Source organism: Gymnoscopelus microlampas (genome assembly GCF_963454915.1).
Source record: "Gymnoscopelus microlampas genome assembly, chromosome: 1".
NCBI lineage: Eukaryota > Metazoa > Chordata > Actinopteri > Myctophiformes > Myctophidae > Gymnoscopelus > Gymnoscopelus microlampas.
The window spans coordinates 54,600,997-54,616,691 of record NC_139962.1 but is presented as its reverse complement, the minus strand read 5'-3'; positions in this window follow the sequence as shown (position 1 = coordinate 54,616,691).

The window sequence follows — 15,695 nt, the reverse complement described above, 5'->3', positions numbered from 1 at the left end:
AACAAAGCAAAAATATCCACAGAACTTACAAGTGTGAAATACAATCTTGACTCTTCCAAACAAAAACATTTGGAAATTTGTAATAATTTAATCATTACAGACCATAAATGTGAAGCCATGTTAACATCTTTATACAAAAGGAAAACCGGTTGAAGAAAAGACTCACTCCACAAAAATCTTAAGAAAAACACCTTAGACAGAGACTAAAAAATATATATTAGTGTTTTATTTGTTCATGCTCATAAAGAGCTCCAAGTGCTAAAAGTGAAAAGTGCAGCAGCAAACGTTTGGGTCAAAGGACCATCGTCAGTGCCTCGCCTATTGACCGGCATGAATAATGAAGCTTTACCCACAAATGACAACACAGAAACCCACATCACATACTACACTCACTACACTACATTACGGTCATTATGTGATGTGGACTGACGTGATGAAGCTTTAATTGCAAATGATTACATCTGATGATATAGCACTGACGATGGTCCTACGACCTAAATGTGTGTTGCTGCACTTTTCACTTTGAGCACTTGGAGCACTTTATGAACATAGAAAAAATAAAATAAAAATGTATGTTCTTAGTCTCTGTCTAAGGAGTTTTCCTTAAGGTTTTTATGGAGTGAGTCTTTATTTCTGCCAGTTTTAATTTGTTTTTGAGATCAGTCAGTAAATATTCCTCTTTCCTTTTAGTATCCTACATTTGTTTTACATTAATAAAATAAAATATTTAGAGTAGTAAAACGTTCTTATGTTTCAAAAGAACCCGATACATTTAAAAACAAAAATCAAAGAAATTCCATTGAAAATATTAAAATAAGAGTAATGAAAATAGCAGATCTACAAGCCGAGCTTGTAGATCTGCTATTCTCACTAGGTCCCAGGGAGACATCACATTTCTCTTTTGGGTCTCGAGCTAAAACGTTATGAAAATCTTTACACTGAAATGTTTACATTCCAGTGTGTTTTTGCCATTGCTTGTTTATTGATAATTTCAGATCCAGATTCAAACAGTGACTATTTTTTCTGGGGTCAAATAGTAAAATGAAAATGAATTAAAAGCCCATATAAGAAGCAAGCAAAATAGAACAAGTGCTATTTCGTGAAAACAACAAATCTAAGCAATAAATTAGAAACAAAACAAAAAAAAGAGGTTGTGAAAATAGATTTACATGCTCGTTGTGAGCTTGCAAATCTATTATCTTCACTAGTTTGGGTCCTGAGCTAAAAGGTTTGGGAACCTCTGCAGTGGCACAATGCCTGGTAGCTGTTAAATATAGAGCTTACACATTTTGAATGACATCAGTTATGACTGTAATGTTTAGAATGCAATCACACAGTTGTGACTAATGTTTATTTTATTTTCCAGGAGTGATACAGTCTACAGTGACTGAACTGCCTCTTACACAGTGTCACAGTGGCTGCTAGCTGATGCCTATGAGTTCAATTCAAAGTTTACAATTTAAATGGTGCATTTATCTATAGTACCTTTACCAAAGCACTTTGTAATGTGCATTACATTCACCAACATACTTAGCAGGGGGAGAGATAGAGAGATGAGGGATAAAGAGACAGAGAGAGGGATAGATAGAGAGACTCGTATAATTTACATCATTTGTGAACGATTGACATAAATCATACGAGGCGCATATGACGCAATGGCAGCAGCATTCTTTGTTTCATGTTCTCTGCATCAGTCTCAGTCCAGCATCAGTCCATTTTCTTCATTATTCTCCTGCCAAATGACGAGCATTGTACGCAAACAACGTGAAACGAAGTCCACATCACATACTGGTCATATGGTTGTATGTATCGTTTATATTATATTATTATATTATTATTATTATTATTATTATGTGATGTGGATTGACGTGATGAAGCTTTACTCGCAAATGACGGCACAAATAACGAGTAACTATACGTGATGCACATGCCGACATCCGTCAAACACCTTCACATCACATACTGGTCATATGCGATGTGGATTGGCGTGATTAAGCTTTACCGCAAATGACGCAACGCAAAATCAATTGTGCCAATATTTGTCAGCAATACAGCAACAGCATGAATGACATTAGTACACAACACTATGAATGACATTAGTACACAACATACAACACTATGAATGACATTAGTACACAACATACAACACTATGAATGACATTAATACACAACATACAACACAAGCAACAGGAATAACCAAAGTCATTAAATGCATATGATATGAATGATGGCCCTACATCTCTCCCTGTTCTGACCTACAGTAAACAACGGCGTGTACCTCGCCTAAAATAAAAAATTGCCGACCGATGTGAATGACGAGCTATCCGCAAATGTCGTGAAATAATCACAAAATCACATAAATCCACATCACATATAACCCTAACCCTACGACCAGTAATGTGATGTTATTATTATTATTATTATTATTATTATTTTTATGTGATGTGGATTGACGTGATGAAGCTTTACTCGCAAATAGCCTGAAACGGTACAACGGCAATAAAATTACGCGAAACGACACACGACGTAAAGGACGACATGCATCACATACCTCCACATATGTTCATATGTGACGTGGACTAACGTGATGATGTTTTACCCGCATATGTTGTGAAATGACACAACACAAGACATACATCACATCAATGCACATCACATACGGCCCCCGTGTACGGTCATATGTGATGTGGGCTGACGTGATGAAGACTTACCTGCATATGACGGAAGCGACGTGAAATCAAATGTAATTTTTACCCGCATGTGTTGTGAAATGACAACACATACATCACATCAATCCACATCACATACTACACTACACTACACCATGGACTTATGTGATGTGGGCTGACAGGATGAAGACTTACCTGCACGGATATGACGTGAAATCCTGAGACGCGACGCAAATCAAATTACTTAACGCAAATGACACGAAATGCTACGAGACATAAATCACACAAACGCTGGCCGTGACCCAATAATAAAAAAAAATGGTCCAGTCCCTTACATATTCTTCACGAATGACGGGCATTGAACGCAAACGACGCAAACCGCTGGCCCGCCACCCGTTAAATGACGCAACGCAAGCGGCGCTGATAGTGCAAATTTTACAGTTAAAGCTAAAAAAAATGTTTAGTTGATACTATGACAGGGCAAAAAAAAAGCTATATTTTTAACTTTATCAAAAATAGATAAAGCACAAATAGGTTTAACTATGTGAGTTTGCTATGTGACCAAGAGCCACATATACTATACCCTGTCACTATATTATACAACCTAGTATACATACTGTATACTGTACCCTGTCACTATATTATACAACCTAGTATACATATACTATACCCTGTCACTATATTATACAACCTAGTATACATATACTGTACCCTGTCACTATATTATACAACCTAGTATACATATACTGTACCCTGTCACTATATTATACAACCTAGTATACATATACTATACCCTGTCACTATATTATACAGCTTAGCGTAGGCCTACATATACTGTACCCTGTCATTACATAAACAGCCTGGATACGTATACTGTCAGTACTACGAATAGAACCAAATGGACCAGTGACGGGTCCATTTGGTTCCATTTGTAAAAAACTCAAAGACACACTAGAAGGAAAAAAAGTTATAACTTTATTCAAGCAAATAATGAAGAGAAAAGAGGGGAAGTTAAAGTATGGAGGTCAGGCAGAAACCTTGTATGTCCAAAATTGTTACTTTTTAAAATGGACACAAAATAACCTGTGTTCCAATGGATCCAATATAATTATCATGATCTTTGCGTTGTGAGCTTGTAGATCGGCTGTTTGTACTGCTTTAGTATGTGACACTGTCACACGGTATGACCAAGTAAAGAAATGTCTTTACGACAATTTTTTTTTAATATATATATATATATATATATATATATATATATATATATATATATATATATATATATATATATATATATATATATATATATATATATATATATGGTTTCTGCCCGACAACCAATGATAGACCGTGTCACTACTATCACTTACCTTGAACAGCAGCCACGACTCAAACAACACCACGCACATCATTTGCTTTCTCTTTTAGTTTGCACAGACCTACAGCATAGATGACTGTTAACACAGTGTTAATGGGGCTACATGTTACCATAATGATACCAGACATAAATCACATAGCTCCACATCACATACATTTGTACACACAAACCACTAATGAAGAACTAGTGCAATAGACAGAGAAGAAGAAAGAAATGTGTTTGTGAAAAGAAAGATAGACAAAAATAAAAAATCGATCAAATAACTCAGACACAAAAGTAAATAAAAACAAATAATCTTGTTATTGCTTTATTAAAGCAAAGAATAGAGAAAAAGAGGAGAAGTTACGACCACATATATGTGATGTGGACCGATGTGATCAAAGTTTTGGGCGCAAATGACGTGAAACAATAAATAAAATCACATTAATCCACATCACAGAAAGGCACATGGTCCTATGTGATGTGGACCGACGTGATGAAGCTTTACCCACAAATGACGTGAAACGATAGACGACGCAAATTACCACATACATGGTATGGTAGCATGTAGCATGTAGCCCCCTTAACAAGCAGCAGCTGCAATCAAAAGGTTCCTACCTTCCTGCCATCTTCACTTACGGACGTCTACTTCTTGTCATCTTCGTGTTCTGTAAAGACACAAAAAAGAAAACAAAAACGTTGAGTTGAGCAGGCCTTACAGGGTGACATTTTGGAAGCCAAGATGGTCTGTAGGTCACTGACAGGGCTGTGTCACCATTAATGCATTTTACTTGAGTAATTGTCACAAATAATTGTGATTAAGGATTTAATTGTATTGTACATGAACATTGAACATGTTTGAAAATAAATCAACATTTTTGTAACTAGAAGAGTGGGCACCCGGGAAAAGTGGGCACTTCAATGTGTAATTGGCCATTTCTATTCCTCAAAGTAAGTAATTAAGTAACTTAAAGGAGTAGTTCACCCACAAAATGACTTATTTTCTATCAATTGCACACGCCATGAAGCCTTAATTCATGGATTTGTTTTTGTCGCATTCCTATGCCAATAATTAGATTCCCGTCTCCTACCGGCTAATGTATCCGGTAGGAGACACAAAGTAAATTATTTGTGTCTCCTACCGGAAATACACCCGGTCATCAAATGATTGGCTTAGTAATGAGACAAAAACTAAATCATGAATTCAAGGCTTCATGGGGTGTGCAATTTATAGAAAATAAGTGATTTTTTGGGTGAACTACTCCTTTAAGTACATGCTTTGAAGATGCTTGACTGGCCTACAGCCACTGTGGGCATAAAACAATACGTTTTAGGTCTGATAATGATGTACCCACCCGTACATGTTCACATCATGTATACTTTACATTACTTAAAAAAGGGATAGTTCACCCAAAAACATACGTTTTTTTTCGATTAGTCACCCCACGGAGCCTTGAATTATGGACCGGTAGGCAGCGGTTCCGGTAGGAGACACAAAGGAGACTCTTTGTGTCTCCTACCGGAACCGCTGCCGGTCATCAAATTATTGGTTTAGGAATGAGACAAAAACAAAAACATATTCATGAATTCATGTCTCCATGGGGTGACTAATCCATAGGAAAAAGTGTTTTAAACCGTTGGTTCTCAAAGTGGGGTCCGGGGACCCCCAGGGGTACTTGAGGGGGTTCCAGGGGGTCCCCAGCTAAATGATGGACAGGAACCAAATGGACCCTTATGGGTCTGTAACTCAGAGTGTACAAATGGAACCAAATGGACCCTAACGGGTCCATTTGGTTCCATTTGTACACTCTCAGAGTTAAATTGACATTGGTTTTACAATGTGAATTGGGGTCCGAGAGGTATAAATGCCACTAGATGGGGGTCCGTAGCCTAATGCATGTCAAACTGGGGGGTCCTTGAAATGAAAATGGTTGAGAATCACTGCTAGAGAGCCGTAAAAACCTTCTCTTATTGGGGTCCCTGGCTTATCTTTTCAAATGGGGGTCCGCGGGGTAATAAGTGTCAATTAGGGGGTCCTTGACATGAAAAAGTTTGAGAACCACTGTTTTAAACTATCCCTTTAAGACAGGGGTCTTCAACGTTTTCAGGCCAAGGTCCCCCTAGCTGAGAGAGAGATGAAGCAGGGACCCCCTCTATATTGTATAAAATTGTGTTTGGGATAAACTTTTGCTGCTCTTTTTTCCCTCTACACCTATAGCTCTTTGCTAAAAAATAGCCGATCTACAAGCTCACTACGCCTTGCAGCGCGAGGCGTTGTGAGCTTGTAGATCTGCTATTTTTGGCTTAAGTTCTCCTCAGCAAAGGGATGCTAGGGTTCAAGTGGTTAATGTAAAAAAATATTTGGCGGACCCCCTGTAGTAACTCTGGGTCCCGGACCCCCTGTTGAAGACCCCTGCTTTAAGAACATTTTGCTTCTTTATTTGCTTTACATTTTGGGAGAAACATTGCCAATTTAGCAAAGAGGTGCCGTCTATTCCTGTATCAAACACCATGTTCAAGTAAAGTCTACAATGCTTATCATTTCATCAAGTTTCAGAAACAACTAAAGACAGTGGCTCTCAAATGTTTTCATATCAAGGACCCCCACATGAATATTCATTTGGCCAAGGATTGGGCCTCTTCCTTACTTCCTTCACATTACCACGTTACCAATGATACAAATGAAGGCTCTGTTCTATTTAGTGTAGCACAGTGGTTCTCAAAGGACACCCATAACTCTGAGTGTACAAATGGAACCAAATGGACTGTAATTTGTTTCCATCTGTACACTCAAGAGTTACACACCCGTAAGGGTCCATTTGGAACAGAGCCTTCATTAGCCTCATTGGTAACACCTGTGAAGGGAAATGAGGAAGAGGCCCGATTTATTTCCAATATGGACGCTGATTCCAAAACTCCAGTTTGTGCCTCCTACCTCCAGCATGGTTGTGTGTTACAGTGAAATTGGTGACCTTCAGAAAACATGCGACCATCTCGTGGACTTCACAAAAACATCACCACGTCCAAATGTAAATAACAACCGTTTGTTTATGAACAGAGCAACTCTGTTCATGAACTAACAGCAGTGATTTACTTTGGATGTTTGACATGTGATGGACACGATGGACACATCTTTTGCCAGGTCACCAATTTCTCCATAACACTGGAGGAGGCAGAATGTTGAGGGTTGGGATTCGGCTTGAAAATAAAACCACAGACGTCTTGGTTCAGCTCTCAGCCGCTAGACCAGTGGCTCTCAAAGTGATGTCTGATACCAGTCATCAGTTACCATGAGTATAAACTCTAGGGTTTATACTAGACCGGTCACAATTATTACGCAATAGCCTAATTGCAATTATTTGAATTTGTAATTATGTTTTGCATAATCGTCATAATCATTACCATGTTAATAATGTTCATATATTTTCAAACATTTTGTGGAAATAGCAGATCTACCAGCTCAAAACGTGTTGCGATGCGACACGTTCTGAGCTTGTAGATTGGCTATTTCCACTCTGCTAATCCCACTATGAATGTATTTGTTGTAATTAAATGATGTATATTATGTGTCATATCTACCTTGTGCAACTTTTGTTTACGAAGCCCTAAAAGCCAAAAATAAATTACATTTGTATTCATAATGTTCCCATGCTCAACGTCAAACACAATTAAATCTTTGATCGCAATCAATCATGTGACAATGAATCGTCAACTTCCATTTTGTAATGGTGACACAGCCCTAGTTTATAATGGCCAGCAGTGGTGGAAGAAAATACTGATTTGTTTTTACTTAAGTAAAAGTATCACTACTGCAATGTAGAAATACTCTGTTACAAGTTAAAGTCCAGAATTCAAAATTCACTTGAGTAAAAGTACAAAGGTACAGGTATCAAAATGTACTTGAAGTACCAAAAATAAAAAGTACTCATTATGTAGAATATCCCGTTTCAAAAGTTTTCAAAATATATTAAAATCTTTTAAAAATAGCCGATCTACAAGCTCACAATGCGTCGCATCGCATTGTGAGCTTGTAGATCGGCTAATTTCAAATGGCCAAAATGTATATAGGGCTGAAGTGGTTAATAATTGTTTTTCTTAATTATAGTAAAAATCTACAAAGTAACTAAAATAAAGTTTTCAAATAAATGTAGTGAAGTAATAAGTACAATATTTGGATCCGAGATGTAGTGGAGTAAAAGTAAAAGCATTGAAATTTGGAAATACTCAAGGAAAGTACAAATCCCTTGAAATTGCACTTAATACAGTACTCAAGTAAATGCACCTAGTTACTTTCCACCACTGCTGGCCAGGTGTGATCCAGGTACGTACCGTGTGGGGCCTCCCGCCGCGTGGTTGAAGATAGCTGGTATTAATAGAGCCGCGTAGGTTGTATGGCACCACGTCCCGAGCACCGTACGCCTTGTATCTCAAACGGAGAACGTTCGTTGGCACCGTTATACGTTTCAGCTCTCAGGGCCTCGTTGTTGCGTCGACGCCATCGAGGTTCCATCTTCAAGCCCCTTGTCCTGAGTTACAGACACTCTATTACCAGCTATCTCCTGATGACTCCATCCATCCTTTGAACCTTCCCTGAAGCATTCATACAGTGAGTCAAACGCTGAGTCATAGCTAGGAGCCATGACTCAGCGTTTTTAACTCACTGTATGAAGTAGATTTAGTCCACTCTGCAGAAGGTCACATGATTAACCTGCAAGACACAGATATATACCAACATTAAATTTAATATATTGTATAATAATAACAATAATAATAGAAAATACAGTTTTTAAGTAGGCTATAGTGCAGGGGTGATACAACTTTGATGGTGTATAGGGCCACTATATTTCCACACTCACTCCAGAGGGACACATTGCATATTATTGTTACTGTCGGGCAGACGCCTCTTATCTCCATATTTTTACTTTTTTTGTAAATTAAATTCGTCATTCTAGTATGTCACACAAAAGTAGCAAAAAATAGCTGATCTACAAGCTCAAAGCGCGTCGCATCGCGACACGTTTTGAGCTTGTAGATCAGCTATTTTGGAATTGGAATCCTGACAGTTTTTTTTTAAATTTAATTTCAAACGGATTTGCTTATAATTAAGTTAACTTTATGAACTTAAATACAAATACATTGGATATAAAGTCATTGAACTAATAATATAGACTGGAGTAATTAAAGCGGGTCATGATTGCATGTTTGGAATTGGAACAGCTGAAATCAATAACATATATCACTATTAACCTGCGGGCCGCATTAAGTTAAGGTGAGGGCCGCATGTGGCCCCCGGGCCGCCAGTTGCCCATGTATGCTATAGTGTTAACCCTTTAAGACCGGGAACGCGTCAGTGTAAACACTTGAACCATTATCTTACACTTTGGCTATTCAAAAATAGCAGATCTACAAGCTCACCGAGTGCGGCGCTATGAGCCTGCATATCTGCTATTTTTTGAAAAATTGTGAAAATTTCTGAATTTCTTTTACTCAAATTTTTGCTTCTGGGGGGTCCCTGGAACAAATATACATATCATTTTGGGTGGTCCTTGTCCTTGACATGAAAAAGTTTGATTATAGCAACATAAGTTTTTTTCAAAAAACTTATGATTTAGAACATTGGTTCTCAAAGTGGGGTCCGGGGACCCCCAGGGGTACTTGAGGGGGTTCCAGGGGGTCCCCAGCTAAATGATGGACAGGGACCAAATGGACCCTTATGGGTCTGTAACTCTGAGAGTGTAAAAATGGAACCAAATGGACCCGTTAGGGTCCATTTGGTTCCATTTGTACACTCTCAGAGTTAAATTAACATTGATTTTACAATATGAATTGGGGTCCCAGAGACATACATGCCATTAAATGGGGGTCTGTAGCCCTAATGCATGTCAAACTGGGGGTCTTTGAAATTTAAAATGGTTGAAAATCACTGCTAGAGAGCCGTAAAAATCTTCTATTATGGGGGGTATGGCTTATCTTTTCAAATGGGGGTCCGCGGGCTAATAAATGTCTATTTGGGGGGCCTTGGCACAAAAAAGTTTGAGAACCACTGATTTAGAAGACATTTGTAGAATCCCCCCAGAAGCAAATATTAGTGTTAAAAATGTTCGCTTTAAAAAAACATATTGAAAAATGTGGACACATTTTCAAGTAGTACCATCAACAGTAGCAGATCTACAAGCTTGAAACGTGGCACAAAGCAACACGTTTTGAGCTTGTAGATCTGCTACTTTTGCCATTTTTTAAATCCTGAAAAGTAACAGTTTGGGACATTCTATGGTTTCCTCCCGATAGAGACGATATTATAGTTTCATCTTAGCCTTAGATCAAGACTCAGATTTCTTATCGATTTTGATATCGATATTTAGTTTAGATTACTTATTATCCTGCCTGAGTGTTATTTATCTTATGTTACAATTTAGCTCAGTTTAATCTCTATCCTTAGGCTTTTACATTTGTTTTGTTCTAGATATTTCATGAAAAGTATGAAATGTGAAAAGTGCTGTACAAATAAAATGACATTATTATCATTATCCTATCTTTGACATTCTTAACACTTTCCAAAAATAGTGTTTGTTTGTTAGTTGGTTCCATGTTAAAGTCTCAAACATCTTGATGAATGTATGTTACTCTAAATATAACGTGTTTATCCCAAAGCCACAGATGTTATCCCACCATACAGACCCTTTATGTTCGGTAATATTCCGCATTATTCGATAAATAAATGTTTCAATCTGGTCTGTCTGAACATCACTGTATATATCATTCAATGGGTGTAAGTGGCGCTGTTGCAGGTGAACACCGGTATTACACCCCATGTAATCCAGGAAATACAATGACGTTCATCCACAGAGGGGATTAAAACACTTCTTTATTAATCTATACTGAACATTAACTGAACACCAATACCCCGTATGTACGGATAACATCTGTGGCTTTAAGATAATCACTTTATATTTACAATGCATACATATAGACGCACGAGCCTTAAATACAGAACCACAAACTATTTGGTAAAGTGGCTGTTGCAGCAGGCAAATGTCCATGTAAATGTGGAACTAGAACGGCGTTCAGACGCACACGGGACTAAGACGCGTCTTTATTAAACTCTACGTAATATTACGGAACACAACATACCCGTATGGACGGGTAACATCCGTGTCTTTGTGTTTAAACACTTTATATGTTGGATTGGGTTCATTTATGAGGATTTATGATCCGTTTAAAACTACCAACAAACATCAGACTCGATCACCATAAATAATACAATCCCTGACGGGCCGTCTTGATCCAAGACTAAAGTAGATTTATAAACACACATGAACATATGGCAGGGTTAGATCTACAAACCCCCACACAGTGAGTGTTTAAACTTTAGATATAAATCAAACATTACCTTCAGCAGAGCGGCGCGACGTGGTGCAACCTAAAATGTTTGAAAGCAGACGTAGTGCGCCGCCTGTCTGTTTTACATCCGTATTCACATCCGGTTTGAAGCCCCGCCTACTGGATCCGGTGCGTTGAACACGTTCAAACGAACGTCACATGGACAAACCAATTGCGTTTTCTGACCGGATCTTCATCCTGCAGAGTGAATAGATCCCCACAGACTGCTTTTTACTCATCAACACTAAATCATCTTCACCTGTGCAGAGCAGCGGTGTAAAGTAACTAAGTACATGTACTCCTGTACTTACGTACAATTTTGAGGTGTTTGTGCTTTACTTGAGTATTTCCAATTTCCAATACTTTTACTTCTACTCCACTACATCTCAGAGGCAAATATTGTACTTTTACTCCACTACAATTATTTGAAAACATTAGTAGTTACTTTGTACATTTTTATTATTATTACAAAACATACATTAAGCACTTCAGCCCTATGAAAATAGCTGATCTACAAGCTCACAACGAGTAGCAAAGCGATGTGTTGTGAGCTTGTAGATCTGCTATTTTCAAAGCATTTTTATACATTTTGGAAACTTGTGAAATGGGACATTCTGCAAAATGAGTACTTAATTACTTTCAGTACTTAAGTATATTTTAATACGAATACTTTTGTACTGGTAAATGTTGAATTCCGGACTTACAGATTATTTCTACATTGCAGTATTGATACTTAATAAGTAAAAAATGTGAGTACTTTTTCCACCACTGCTGGTATGGAGTCAAAAAAACAAACGTGCACACACACGCATGCACGTACGTGCGCGCGCGCGACACACACGCACACGCACGCACACACACACACACACACACACACACACACACACACACACACACACACACACACATGCACGTGCACACATAGACATCAAAGGGGGCTTGAGCCCCTGCCCTTTTGTCTGTCGGTAAAAAGTGCCCTTGTCTCCTCTGACTGTAAACTGTAGAAACCCCTGCGCCCGTTGGCCTCGCACCTGCAGTAAAGCTTACTTAATTGAGCCCCGTGCCATGCAGTGCTCGCGCAGAATTATAGTTGATTTACAAGCTCACAACGCGTCGCAACGCCAGGCATTGTGAGCTTGTAGATCGGCTATTTTTTTGGGTGCGCGATACCGCCCGGCAAACGAAGTCTATTATACACATTCGAAACCTAACTGAGGGCACAACTGAACGCAGTGAATGCACGCAGAACACGGACCAATTGTTTGAGACAGATTAGGTATGTATGGACAAAAAATATATATATATAGCTGTTAATTTGAAATTACTTGTCAAGCAGGAGCCTATATATATCTCTCTTTCCCTCTCTCTCTCTCTCTCTCTCTCTCTCTCTCTCTCTCTCGCTCTCTCTCTCACTCTGTGTCAGCAGCAGTGGTGGGAAAAGTACTCAATTTCTTTACTTAAGTAAAAGTACTCATTATACAGAAGAATAAGTGGCGTCGTTAGGCGGGGGCTTCGGTGGCTATAGCCACCAATGTTTTTTCAAAGCCACCAATAAAAAAAAATATTTAAAAAAGTTTTTTTTATTTCTTTTTATTATATATTAAACCTGTATAAAACTCTTTATGTTCAATCAACCCTGTGTCTCTATAAACTCAGGGTTTTCTGGGACATTTTTTCAGACGGTTTTCATGAATTCAGCTTTCATGAAACCGATTCATCTCTAATCCTGGCTAAATTAAGCCAGGATAGGTGTTAAATCCAGGCTTAACCCCTAATTCTGCTTTCGTGAAATATACGGATTTCCGCGCGACGTCATCACAGAGCAGAATGCGCAATCTGCGCATGCTCGGGGGAAACGAATTGTTGCGCCGTTCACTCTGTTGTTATGTTCGGGAGTTAGATAGCCATAATTCTGCTATTATAGGCATAATAGGCATAATGCTGCTATTATATACAAACATATCCAACTTCCGACAAATCATTTTTATTGAGTAAACAAGGTATTACAAACTGCATAATTTAATCTACTTTCATTAAACCCGGTGAAGATCATTTCTTTTTTGAATGGACATTTGACCAGAGCTGCTGCGGGTAATGGCGCCCTCTATAGGCTTCCCCCTCCTCTGCACGGTCATATCCTCTCATGTTTACTAACAGGAAACCTGTCTATAGGCCCCCGGTCAGTATCATGGCCAGTATAATACTGACCTCTAGATAAAAGCAAGAGGCATGATTATTAAGTGTACAAAATACATTAGTAATTTATTTTATTAATCCTTACAATCTGAGGGGGGAAACTCCCTGTGGCAGTCAAACTCAGCATATCTGAAATCAGAAGTAGAAGTAATACAGATGATAAAACCTTTATTGGATGTTAAATACTGCTGTATTCTGATTCAAAGTCCAGTCTGTATGTGATCTTACAGTATACTTATAGTACAGTTAAGTCAACACATTCCGAATGGTTCATTCCCTTAGGGGTTGAATTCACTGCATACTTGACGCATGCTTTAACTTAACATTAATATACAGTACTTATGGATCAGAGGTAAATGTATAGTGCTGAGATGGAACTGAAAAACATTATAGCACATACATGCAGATGGATACGATGGTACAAGATGATTGAATATGACTGAAAATGGATTATAGTAGAAAAAGATGGGCTTGTTGAGAAAAGCCTTACTTCCAGCAGATGGTTTACCGAAACAACGTTATTAACAAGCTGTGATATTTCAGGAATAATCAAGTCAATGGGACATACTGTCTGTCCCTGGGGGTGTACAGTTGTGAATTGGATTGTTCCTTGTACCTTTTCTATATTGCCCCCCCCCCACCCCCACCCCCCAACCAAAAAAAAAACACAATTTGCTTCCTAACCATCTGGTTTTACCGTCCCCTTGACTCTGTGTTGAATTAACAACGAGAGGGGTGCAAATTTGTACACCTCTCCGAGTTACAAATGGATAAATTAGAGGGATTTTTCACTTGCAAACATGTTTGGTGTCATTTTAACGTCTACTCAGTCTTTTGTGAGCACCCCGGAAAAATGTAATAACATATTTTTTTATCAATGGAAAAAGTAATAAAAAAAACATGGCCCCCGCACGTATTAGGAGGGCAGTATGAGTCACCAGAACCAAGGACGGGTGTTTTCGGTGAATCCATCATGGTTAAAATGTATTTTTAAGTTACAATGGGTTTGTATAGGAAGGGGGCGTGTCTGATTAAATGAATATCAAATGTCGAAATACTGAATCAAGCAACTTGAAAACTGTTTGGGGTGTTCACAAAAGCCTGAGTAGACGTTAAAATGACCCCAAACCATAGAGGTATAATATAACTAGAGGGCGGATTGCCCCACCCCTAGCTATTCATTTCAACACAATTGCTCAGTGGCGTTTTGAAGCACCCGGAAGTAAGACATTTTGGTTCCATATTGGTTCCATGGGACCATTCCATTGGTTCCATGGGTCGTGACACGTCGTGAGCATGCGCACAAACGGGAGATGCACGCGCAGAAGCATTTTAAGTGCATTCTCAGGTTTGACCACCAGGCTTGGCCGCTTCACTTTTCTACCGTGGTTCTGGGGCCTTGCCCCAAACATGTTTGAAAGTGAAATATCCCTTTAACACTGAGGACTGTGTTGTCTGATAGAACAGTATCATGGTCTATCTCTCCCTCTGAACCCACGCAAATAAATAAAGAGGGCTTTCCTGTCCTCGGTCAAATGGGAGGACAAAGCCACAATCTCAGATGAATCAGTCATTAATACATACAATACAGTACATACATTACAGTATATATACATGAGCCATGGGCTGTGTTTGCCCTGCAGGGAACAATACAATAACATAACATAACATAAAATAGTGAACTCTTTGAGGCACTTGATCAGATCTTCTGGAGGGAAATGTCAGTTGTCATACGATGAAGATGGAGCTAACAAACGGAAACGGATTTTTAGACTGATGATAGGTTCTTGGTTTACCTATGATCCTAGATTACTATTCATATGCATTTGATTTATTGAACACCATTTCACATATAAGAACATGTAATGTGACATATTTCACTTATTCAGGGGGGAATTTACATGAGGTTCATTAGATTATCTGAGAAACCCCTCATTCAAGTGCATACAACTCAAAATGTGTTTTTGATAAGATCTGAATCACAATGGACATGTGAGGGTGTGATGAATGCAGTATGCCCAGTGTTAATGAAGTTAGCACCGTAAACAAATGGAGGATGAGGAGATGAAGAAACATCACCAGCTCTGGACTCAGAA